This window comes from Euprymna scolopes, chromosome 8 (assembly GCF_053919585.1).
Source record: "Euprymna scolopes isolate OS-2025 chromosome 8, ASM5391958v1, whole genome shotgun sequence".
Taxonomy (NCBI): Eukaryota; Metazoa; Mollusca; class Cephalopoda; order Sepiida; family Sepiolidae; genus Euprymna; species Euprymna scolopes.
This window is the reverse complement of record NC_136489.1, coordinates 43,953,517-43,963,760: the sequence shown is the minus strand read 5'-3', so window position 1 is coordinate 43,963,760 and position 10,244 is coordinate 43,953,517. Positions and strand designations below refer to the sequence as shown.

The 10,244-nt window shown below is 32.8% G+C and overlaps 1 non-coding gene across 1 annotated transcript; it reads left to right on the top strand.

Moving 5' to 3' along the window:
• Nucleotides 1-4,432: 4,432 nt before the first annotated feature.
• Nucleotides 4,433-4,568, top strand: LOC145284336 (U4 spliceosomal RNA). Its single transcript, XR_013868809.1, has one exon. It is a non-coding gene; the product is annotated as a U4 spliceosomal RNA (small nuclear RNA).
• Nucleotides 4,569-10,244: the final 5,676 nt, after the last annotated feature.

Genomic DNA, 10,244 nt, shown 5'->3' with positions numbered 1-10,244 from the left:
CTCTTTGGAACCAACTCTCAACTAGAGAGGTTGGGCGAACAAGCCGCGCGCCGTTTCGGCGCGCGCGCACGCGCACCTCATGCCCACTTCCTACTATGTATGGGGCACGAGCTAATGACTGTATGTATACATTCTCACCCTTTCTCTTTCCACCTACTACTGGCCACTAAGAACACCTTCGCGTCGCTGACTACTAACTGATGACAACTCTGATATCCTCTCCTTTGTCTACACGCTGGACTACCATTCTCAATGTTCCTACAACATTTATTTCTCTTCCCACGCGCGGACATGTTATAACTAAAATGTTCATTTCTTTCAACAGCAAATAAACGACATTTATCTTATCCATTAATTGTGTCTTTGTTTCCTTCAATTCCCATTCGTTTCATTATTATTTTGTAACGGGATTGGGGTATTTATATATCCTAGTCCCCTACAATGTCATCAATTTCGCGTGAAACTAAAATAAATAATCACCGATTTCCAGGCTAATAGTTTCTAACAGGTAGCATTTTAAGTGCGTTTAACCGGAACTATTTTATTAAGGAAGGTAAATTGTATATGTTTTTTATGAAAGGGGGATACCAGGTAAATGCGAAAATTACAGAGTTACTTCGTTGCTGTCAAAAAATGGTCCGTATTGGTTGAAAGAATCGACAAGAGATCATGAAATCAGAAACTCAAAAAAAAAAAGAAGGCATAGAAAATTTTAAGCAAGCGTAATCTTTGTTTGAATTTTTCGATGAATATTATTGGGTTTGTTTTGTCCTTAGCATATTTGGTCATGCGTAGTAGAATTTTGTGTTCTTTTAATTGCCATATCGAGATTTTTTAGTTGATTAATTTGTGGATAGAATTTATATTTATTTTTTCTGTCAATTCTTTAGTTCGCAAGTTGAATGTCTTGATTGTTTTATTATCTTTCCCAAATAATTTTTCGCACTCTGAACTGAAAATACAGTCATAGCCTGGATTTAGTGGATGCTAAGCTATTTTTGGTAAAATATTGGAGAGATAGTTTTTCCTTTCTTGCTGGTAGTCGGTTTTATTAACCTCTACGTAGAAGTTTTCTAACATGCGAAATGAAATGAAAACCTCTAAAATGTTGATAGCATTGTTATACGTATGCGCATGACTAATTAAATATGCACACATATTTTGGGTACTTATGCACTTATTGTATAATGCTTAAATAACATTATTTAGAAAGTCAGTTTTAACATGGGGAGGGTGTTTTGTCACTATTTTGTACTTTCACGTAACAATTTAATAAAAAAAATATATCACAAGACTTGAATTTAACTTGCAAAAAATATTAAAACATAGCGCAGTACAATACACATTGTCAATTTCAACTAGCGATAACCGTGCCTTGGAAAATTCTTATTGGCTTTGGTATCACCACTTCGCAAGTATACTGTTTATGTCTCTCCCGCTGCAAGGTGGGTCTCTCTGACATGAAAAAAGTGCTCGGGCAGCACCGTCGGCATTCATCGGTAACGGTGCTTCAGGCGATCAACAATAAACTAACCTCGTCTTAAAGATGATATTGGAATATAAAAATGATTTCGTACTATTTAATTACGAAGAAACACGCTCGCAATAACATGCTGACATACAGTATTATTATTTATAGTATTATTATTTTTTATAGAAAAAGTAAATATTGGATTTATTTTAAATAATTATGTCTTTATAGTTAAATCATTTTTATATTCTCATCCTGGGAAGAGCCTGGACACGGGTCCTGCTCGTTTTTAATACATGTGTCCATATACAAACATTAAAGCAAGGAAGCATGAACGCTATAATAAATCACCCCCCCCCCAAATGTGATTCTACCATTTTAGGCCCTTGGTCGCGTGTCTTTGTTCTCCTGTAGTTCGAGTTTTAATTTAACATAGAAACATTATCACTCACTTTTCGACTAGACGGCGTTTTGTGTTTTAGTGGCATTTTAGTTACATTTTGTGAGTCAGAAGATTTATCTATTGATACCCAGTATAGTGTATTTGGTAAAGTTAACGAAAGCAAGTAAAATTTTATTTTGATGCGAGGCGTTTTATTGCTGCTCGGATTTCAAGTTAGTCTTGGTCTTAAGAGTGGTTTACAATAATAACAAGAAGAAGAATAGTAATATTTTCAAGGTTATTTCTTAGATATACCGCCATTTCTTATGAATTACTGTTTATCATTTATTAGAAATTAGTTATGCGCATGCGTTCACTACTTCTATCAAGCTTTTAGAAATGTTGATTTCATTACGCATGTTTCAAAATTTATAATAATAATTTAGTTGGTTTCTATTGAACCAAATGTCTTGCCAAACATGTTAATTTTAGTAAGATTTTTCTATTATCAGTTTCTTTTTTTTCATCACAACGAGATCAGTCTGAAATTTTTACGTTAATATGGTGTCTCTTCCCCACAAAAATACTAATAAAGATTTATCTCCCTTAACAAAAACAGTTCAGGTTATACTTACTTAAACGAGTGCACGGTTAAAAAATATTGACCTGGAAGTCGGTAATTTTTTACGTAAATTTTATATAATAAACTGATCCCTTTTTTTAATTCCAAACTAATGTTTATTTTTTTACCGGCCATCTTTCAGAGTCTTTACATATAATACTCTAAAATGTAGAATCTCATTATTGGCATAGAGTACACGTTATATCAAATTATTTTGCAGGATTACTATTTTTATTATCCTTTATTTTTATCATTATTCATTTCATTATAATTGTTATATTATTAAGATTTTTGAACGTTATTTTTTATTATTAGCATATAGTCCAATCATTAAATTATTAATTGTATCAAATTGTTATAAAACTACCAAAAAGAATGAAAGAACAAAAATTTTGCATCTGATTTTGTAATTTCATGTTCTTTTCTTGTAAATTTCCATTTTAACAATTTTAGAGTGAATAAATTGATAAATATTCACCCAAAGGACAATTGCAAACAAGCAATTTCATGTTTACCTATAAATAAGGCAGCAAAAATAATCATAAATTAACAAAAATGTGGACAAATTATTAATTGGAGCATTATCAACTAGTTAAAAAAAAAGACTAGCAAAACGATGAATTAAAATTACGAACATGAAAAATAATATTCTTGAGATTATAAACTTGGAAAAATATATTAAATTTTATTTCATGAAAAAGTTTTTTTTTTTTAATTATTGGGACGAGAATAAAATTTGAAATTAAAATTTGCTCGTCATTTGCGTTATACCTCTTCTCGGTCAAAAGAGAGAAATCTATTTACAAAATTCAGTTCTCAACTAAAAAGAAAGTTTCGTGTTGGATCTTTTACTGTTCGTTATTCTTTTTATTTCAAAGGAAATGACGCGGGGAATAGGTGTCGGGGGCCATCCACTTTGTCTATTTCCTTAGCTTGTTTTACACTCACCATAATATCTCATTCACTCTATTAAAATTATACCTCATTCCTCACTATTTAATACCCACTTCTTAATACCGTAATACCTCATTCACACGATCTAAATATCCCCAGAAAATGTAATTTATAAAACAGAACAAAACATTTTTACCGTTCTTATTGATAATAAAATTAAGTTCAAGTTACTTTCCTTTCATCATGGAATAAAAAACGCAATAAATATTAGTTTTCAATTAACTTTAAAATAATAACCACAAAACGATGAATTAAAATTACAAGAATTTAAAATAAGATTCTTTAGATTATAAACTTGGAAAATAACATGAACTTGTATTATAGGACAAGTTATAACCTTTTTGTAAAATAAAGAACATTTTACATTGAAATTTTGCCATCATTGGAGTTATATCAGTTTTCGATCAAAAGGGGAAAATAAACAAATTCAAAGGTTAAAAAATAATTTTCATATCGGATCATCAACCCTTGTACTTAATACGATAATAAAATCAAGGTGAATTATTTTTATTTTACGTTATTTGCATTTTATCATGAGAATAAAACACACGAGAAATTTATTTCCAGTGATTGAAATAAATCTGTTATGTTAATGGTCAAAGGAGAAGAATCCTTGTAAATTATGCCGAATTTTATTTTTGTCTAAAAAAAGTGATACATTTGAAGTATTAGATTTTTTGCGCATTAAAAACGAACTTTGGGTTTAATTTTGCCATAAAGACACGTCTGAAGCCATAAAAGGTTAAGGTTGGCAAGGGCAGATAACTTAGCATCAAATGTCGGTATTTTACTAAATAAAGTAAAATAAAAAATACTTACAGCGCAAAAAAGAAATAGAATATGTTGAGAGATATTTTATAATACTTATGCAGCTGTAAGTATCGACTTAAAATAAAGTTTTATCATAAAAATAATTAATTAATACGAAAAATCCGAAGTACAGGACCGACACATGAATGAATGGTTGTAAGTATGTATATTCCCGTCAGCGCTCGTGATTTTTATGCTTGCGCAGTGGCGGTACCATAGCCAATGAGGATTTCCCGAGGCGTGGTTATTGCTAGTTGAAAACTATTCCCAATACCCCGCGATGGCACCTACTGTGTGCCAACCGCAATTTTTCCACACCTCTGAGGAGGTGTAAAATGCACTCTAAAAACAGACTATAAATATAATTAAACAATTGCATACTTTTTTGTATGACGAAAATAGGAATTAAGAGTATATTTTTTAAGTTCTAAAAAGACGAGATTGGCCAACCAACATCGTGATCCCTCCCTTTTTGGAGTTGGCCTTGTGCCTAAATTTTTTGTTCATTGTTTTTTGTATTTTTACATTTTAACGTGAATATTTGATATATAAAATAGGAATTTGCAAATTATATATCTAATTGAAATCCCTGTCACTTCGTTGTATTTTTATAGCAATGTCATTCAATTAATAAATTAATTACTAACTATATAATGTCATAATGAATAAATTAAACTTTTGCTTGTAAAATCATAATTAATGTGTATATACAATAATTTCATTCATCGATTAAATAAAATTTTATATTTTTAGACAATTACATTCTAAAAAGCTGCCCAGTAAAATAAACATCATTTTAATATTTAAGGTATGGGATGAGTATTGCATATATAATTTACGTAAAATGATCACCGATTTCCTTGCCAGTAATTTTTAATCGGGTGGTCTTTTCAGTGCGTATAACCGGATTATTTTATTTTTATAAGGAGAGGTAAATCGTAAGTACGTGTTTTTGGGAAGAACTTGTGATCGTAGAAATTTCAGACTGACCTCGTTGTAAAAATGTATAAAAGAAATATATTGTTTAAAAGAACACGTTTGGCAACACATACCGTTTCAAAGAAAGTGACATCTATAAAAAAAAACAATTAATAATATATTGAATCATGCGCAATGAAATCAACTCTTTTTTTTTACATTTTCACCCCAAACAAGACACATTGCCACTTTGGTGTAGGGGGCTACTATCAGGGGTAACATCTACTGGGTACTATGTGGGGATTTGGGCAGCAAGATGTCTGTTCACGTTACACTTGAACTTCTGCACGTCAGTACAGTTGGGGAAGCAGGAATCTGGAATGTAATTCCAAAGTCTAGCGGTTCTGGGGAAGAAACTACTGGAGTAGAAAGATCTTTTACATCTAGGGATCTCTACTGTGTGAGGGTGAGATTCAGCTGCCTGTCTGGTTTGTCGAGGGTGTTTACGTCGTTGGAGCACAAGTGCTTGCAGTTCGTCAGAGCATTCTCTATTAAAATACTTGTAGAACAGGCAGAGGGATGCAACATTTCGTCGATGGGACAGAGGCTGAAGCTAAGATGCCAGTTCAGGGCCTATCAAATTGGCGACTCTCTTTTGAACCTTGTCAAGGAGCGAGAGACAAGTAGCAGATGCACCAGTCCAAATATGACAGCAATACTCCATACATGGGAGAATCGTGGACTTACAGAGGTACAGGATACTTTCGGGTGTTAGTAATTTTCTAGCACGGTAGAGAGAGCCTACCTTCTTTGCAGCGGCCCTGGCAATGCTTTCAATATAATTGTTCCAGCTCATGTTTCCTGTGAACGTTAGGCCAAGGAGTTTGAAAGATGTACTCTCAGATAAAGTGTCGTTGGCCATTGCTATTGGTGGTAGAGACGGTTTCTTGTAATTATTGAAGGAAACTAGTTTAGTCTTGGTGGCATTGAATGTGACCATCCATTTTTGTCCCCATTCCACTACAGATTGGACGTCATCCTCTAGTGTTTTTGCCAATTCTTTAGATATGTGTTCATTTGTTTTCCTGTCGTGCCTGTTATAGAGCGTAGTGTCGTCAGCATATATACCCATCTCACAGGTGGTGTATACGTTCAGAGATTACAGTTAGGACGTCTGCTATTGAACGGGCTTGTCTAAATTCATATTGTTTGTCAGTCAGAAGTTTAGCATCTGTAAGATGATGGACTAGAGCATGGTTAATTAAGGTCTCAAATATTTTGGCAAAAAGTGGGAGGAGGCTAATGGGGCGATAATTTAATGGGTTCGTTCTTTCGCCAGAATTCTTGAATACTGGTACCACAGAAGCAGTTTTCCAACAGCCCGGAAAGCGAGATTCCTTAAGGCATTTGTTGTAGAGTTTGGAGAGAACTGGAGCTGCTTGAGAGAATTGTTGGATGCATGCGACTCATTTCTTATTAATGGAAAAGATTAATTTATAAGAAACGGCACGTTCTTTAGTAAAACGATCTACTTTCGCCAGCCTTGTAACTCTCACTTTCATTCTTTTGTTCTTTAGTCTTTACGTTCTATGTGATGTTTCTGAGAAAGATGAAGAATTGCTGTTTTCTGGGTTAGAATCTATCCAGTTCATTCTTATTGTTGGCGGGTTATGACTTTGATGTAGTACTTTTTAATTTATTTTAGCCCCTTACATCAAGTGGCTTTATGCTTTGTCTGGAGAGATTTCCATAGAAAATCCCCACCCATAAAAAAGTATTACATGCGTCCCTCAATAAATCCAGAAAATACTTACACGCGAATCACAGGTTATATACAAATGTGGCGAACAGCCCAAATGGTAGAATCACATTTCTTTTAGTGATTTACTATAGAATAAAAGGTTATGTCCTGTAGTTTTTGTATATAGACACAGTTATTCAATGCCAGCCAGACCCGTGTTTCGACTGTTCCTGGGAGAGGAATATAAAAATGATTTAACTATAAAAATGTTTATCGCGAACTGAGAATGTTTAATTCACGGATGACTGTAGCTACAGTACGAAGATTTTAAATGCTACAACATTTTATTCTCATCTAAATTTGTTTTTTAGTCGGTTATGGAAAGAGAAATCTTTCTAGACTGAGACGATTTTAATTTTGTTAGAATCCAATAAGTCTCTCCCTTGTAGTGGGTTTCTTCAGTAAAAATGTCAATCTTTGTAGTGCGTGTTCCCGCCGTAAAATTACATAAAATATGTGAAAACCTTATTTAAGAATCAGTTCCTCCGAAGATCCATGGGATGTAAATAAATCGTATGATGCTAAGCGTTGGTATAATAGAAATCTAAATAATCCAGAATATATTTCTATTGATTCGCATAAGAAGAAACCCTTCTCGAACAAGACCTTTTGTAAACTGAAACTGAATTTAGGATTAGGTTAAGATTTTGTTTATGTTTAAGTGAATTATAATTGTTTTAAGTACGACCAAGAGACTAACTTGTAGAATCACATTTTTATTTTGATGATTTGGTATTAAGTGGAAGGTTCCTTCCTGTGGTGATCTGATAAAAACACAATTATTTAAAAGTTGTGATCGGTTGTTGTGAGGATGTTTTTCGTAGTAATGAAATCATACTAATTCGTCATAATTAAAATACAGATGCACAGGTAACGAGGGCTATCCTTCCAGGCATTACATCCATCCATTTCGGAAGAGAATATATTTATTGTTGTTCGCTCTCAGTGCTTTTATCTATGATGGAAAGTGCCGACGGGAAGGACCAGATATCTTTCGGGCGGTTCTTTAGACTTGTACGATCACCATTTCCGTTTGTTCTTTGTTAATGAATGGAATGGAATATCTTTATTTTATCAAATATGAACTTCCTTCCAGTGTTTGTGTATCGACACAACTACTTACCCATCTTCCCACACGCAAAGCTTTGTCTCAACGTAAGTATTTTACTGCTATTTCGTAATTATGTAATAATGTGCACGTTTAAGCGTCAATTATAATTTACAAATGTAAAACTTACAGAATAGTACGGAGTGTTTTTAGGGAGGTGGATTTTAATTTTACAACTATTTTCTTTAATTACGGATTTGGCAACTATCAGTTATTTTGTGTTCAGTTTGGTTTGCCAGTTCATCATGAATAGACTGGCACTCGATCAGCGTTTGCTAATCGTGCAATTGTAGAGAAACTGTGAATCGTTTTCGCAATAAGTACACTCTAAACAGTAATACGCATCCAGTAAGACGTCGTATTATGCGCACACTATAAGCGATCGAGGCTATATAACGGAGTGTTGGTGCTGCTGCAAATGTATCGATTCGTTAAGTTGCTTAACAATTAAACTTGTGCCCTTCTATTTTATGGAAATTTTGCGTAGAGCGAGTTTTTTTTTTTTTTTTTTTTTTTTTTTGAGCGTTTACAAGATTCAATTTGTGCAGAAGTTTAAGACAAATGATCATCAGTCATGCCGTCGTGAAAGGTCTAAAGAAAACATTGCCATTGATTCACAATTTCCTTTGGAAAATTTTCTGCGATGATCAAGCACACTTTTGGGTTAAATTGCTATGTCAATAAACAGAATTGCCGAATTTAGATCGATAATAATCCACAAGCTATGATCGAAACACCATTACATCCCGAAAAAAAGTCACTGCTTGGTGCGCTTTATAAACTGGTGAAATCATTTTTCTGTAAGTTGTTTTAATTTAAATTACACCGCCTCTAAAAACACTCTTTACAAATAATATTTATAATTAAGTAAAAAAAAATATTAAATATATTTATATGATGTTCAGATGTTTCGGCTTTTTGAAATCAAGTGAATTTCCATACAAAAATATTTGAATTAAGTTTATTCAACAAAAATAACTTTCACTTAGGATGTTGGCAGTCTTCACGTGGTCTCTTCCGTTAGTACTAGATGTCTTTCTAAAAAGAATTACGACTAGAAAAATATCGGTGAAACCAATGGCAACAATAGAATCTTCGAATTCATACGATATGATGATGATCAAAACGGTTTACTGTTATTTAAGCTAAAATACAGCTCAACCTTTTAAATTACTTTATATATATATATATATATATATATATATATATATATATATATATGCCTTATTTTCATCTCTACTTAAGAGCATTTTATAATGGCTTTATATGTAGTGTTATTCATTTGTAATTTTATTTTCTAGTTTCTCCTATATATATACACAAAAGTCTTGTGACATTAACTGTAATTAAAATAATTTAATAAAACGTGTAAATTGTTAAAACCTTTCTTAAAATCTTATGCTCATTAATTTTCAAGCTAGATAGTTTAAATGAAAATGAATCGTAACTTGCTAGAAAGAAAGGTATATCGACGAAGCATAAAATTTTATAGAGGAAGAATAACTGCTCTCTCTCTCTCTCTCTCTCTCTCTCTCTCTCTCTCTCTCTCTCTCTCTCTCTCTGACATTAGCAATACTAAATTTTCTTTATTTTATTCAAATGATGATTTTGTTTTAAATACGACACATTTTTTAATGTTGATTAATTTCGTGGACAAAAATTTTGCATTTGTTTTCAAATATTCCTTTTCAATGTTTGTGAATGGAAGATGACTTGATTTTAACAAGTCATCATGCATTTCTAAACTGTAACTTAATAAGAACCCCTTCTTCACACGCATCATTGCTCAAGCGAATTATTTTCTTTTTTTTTATTATTTCTTTACTTATTTTAAAAAAATGCAGGTTTATCAAAATTATACAAAAGTTCTATTTCTACAAATAAATGAGGAAGGTTTGTCTCGTGTCTACAACCAATTTCTGAATTAGTGAATCTACCACTAGTATCTCCCTCTTAGACAGGGTTTAAAAACGAGTCTCAACTATCAACCAAGCTCCAACGTATGTCCCATCGCCGAAATGTTACATCCCTGTGCTTGTTTTACGAGTACTTCGTAGAATTTGTACTCCCTCGACACACATACTCCCAAGTAGCCCGACAAGCAGCAAACTCTGACCCCTTCACTATAGAGCTTTAGATACCGAAAAGCTTTCTACTTTAATATTTCTTCCCTCGGAC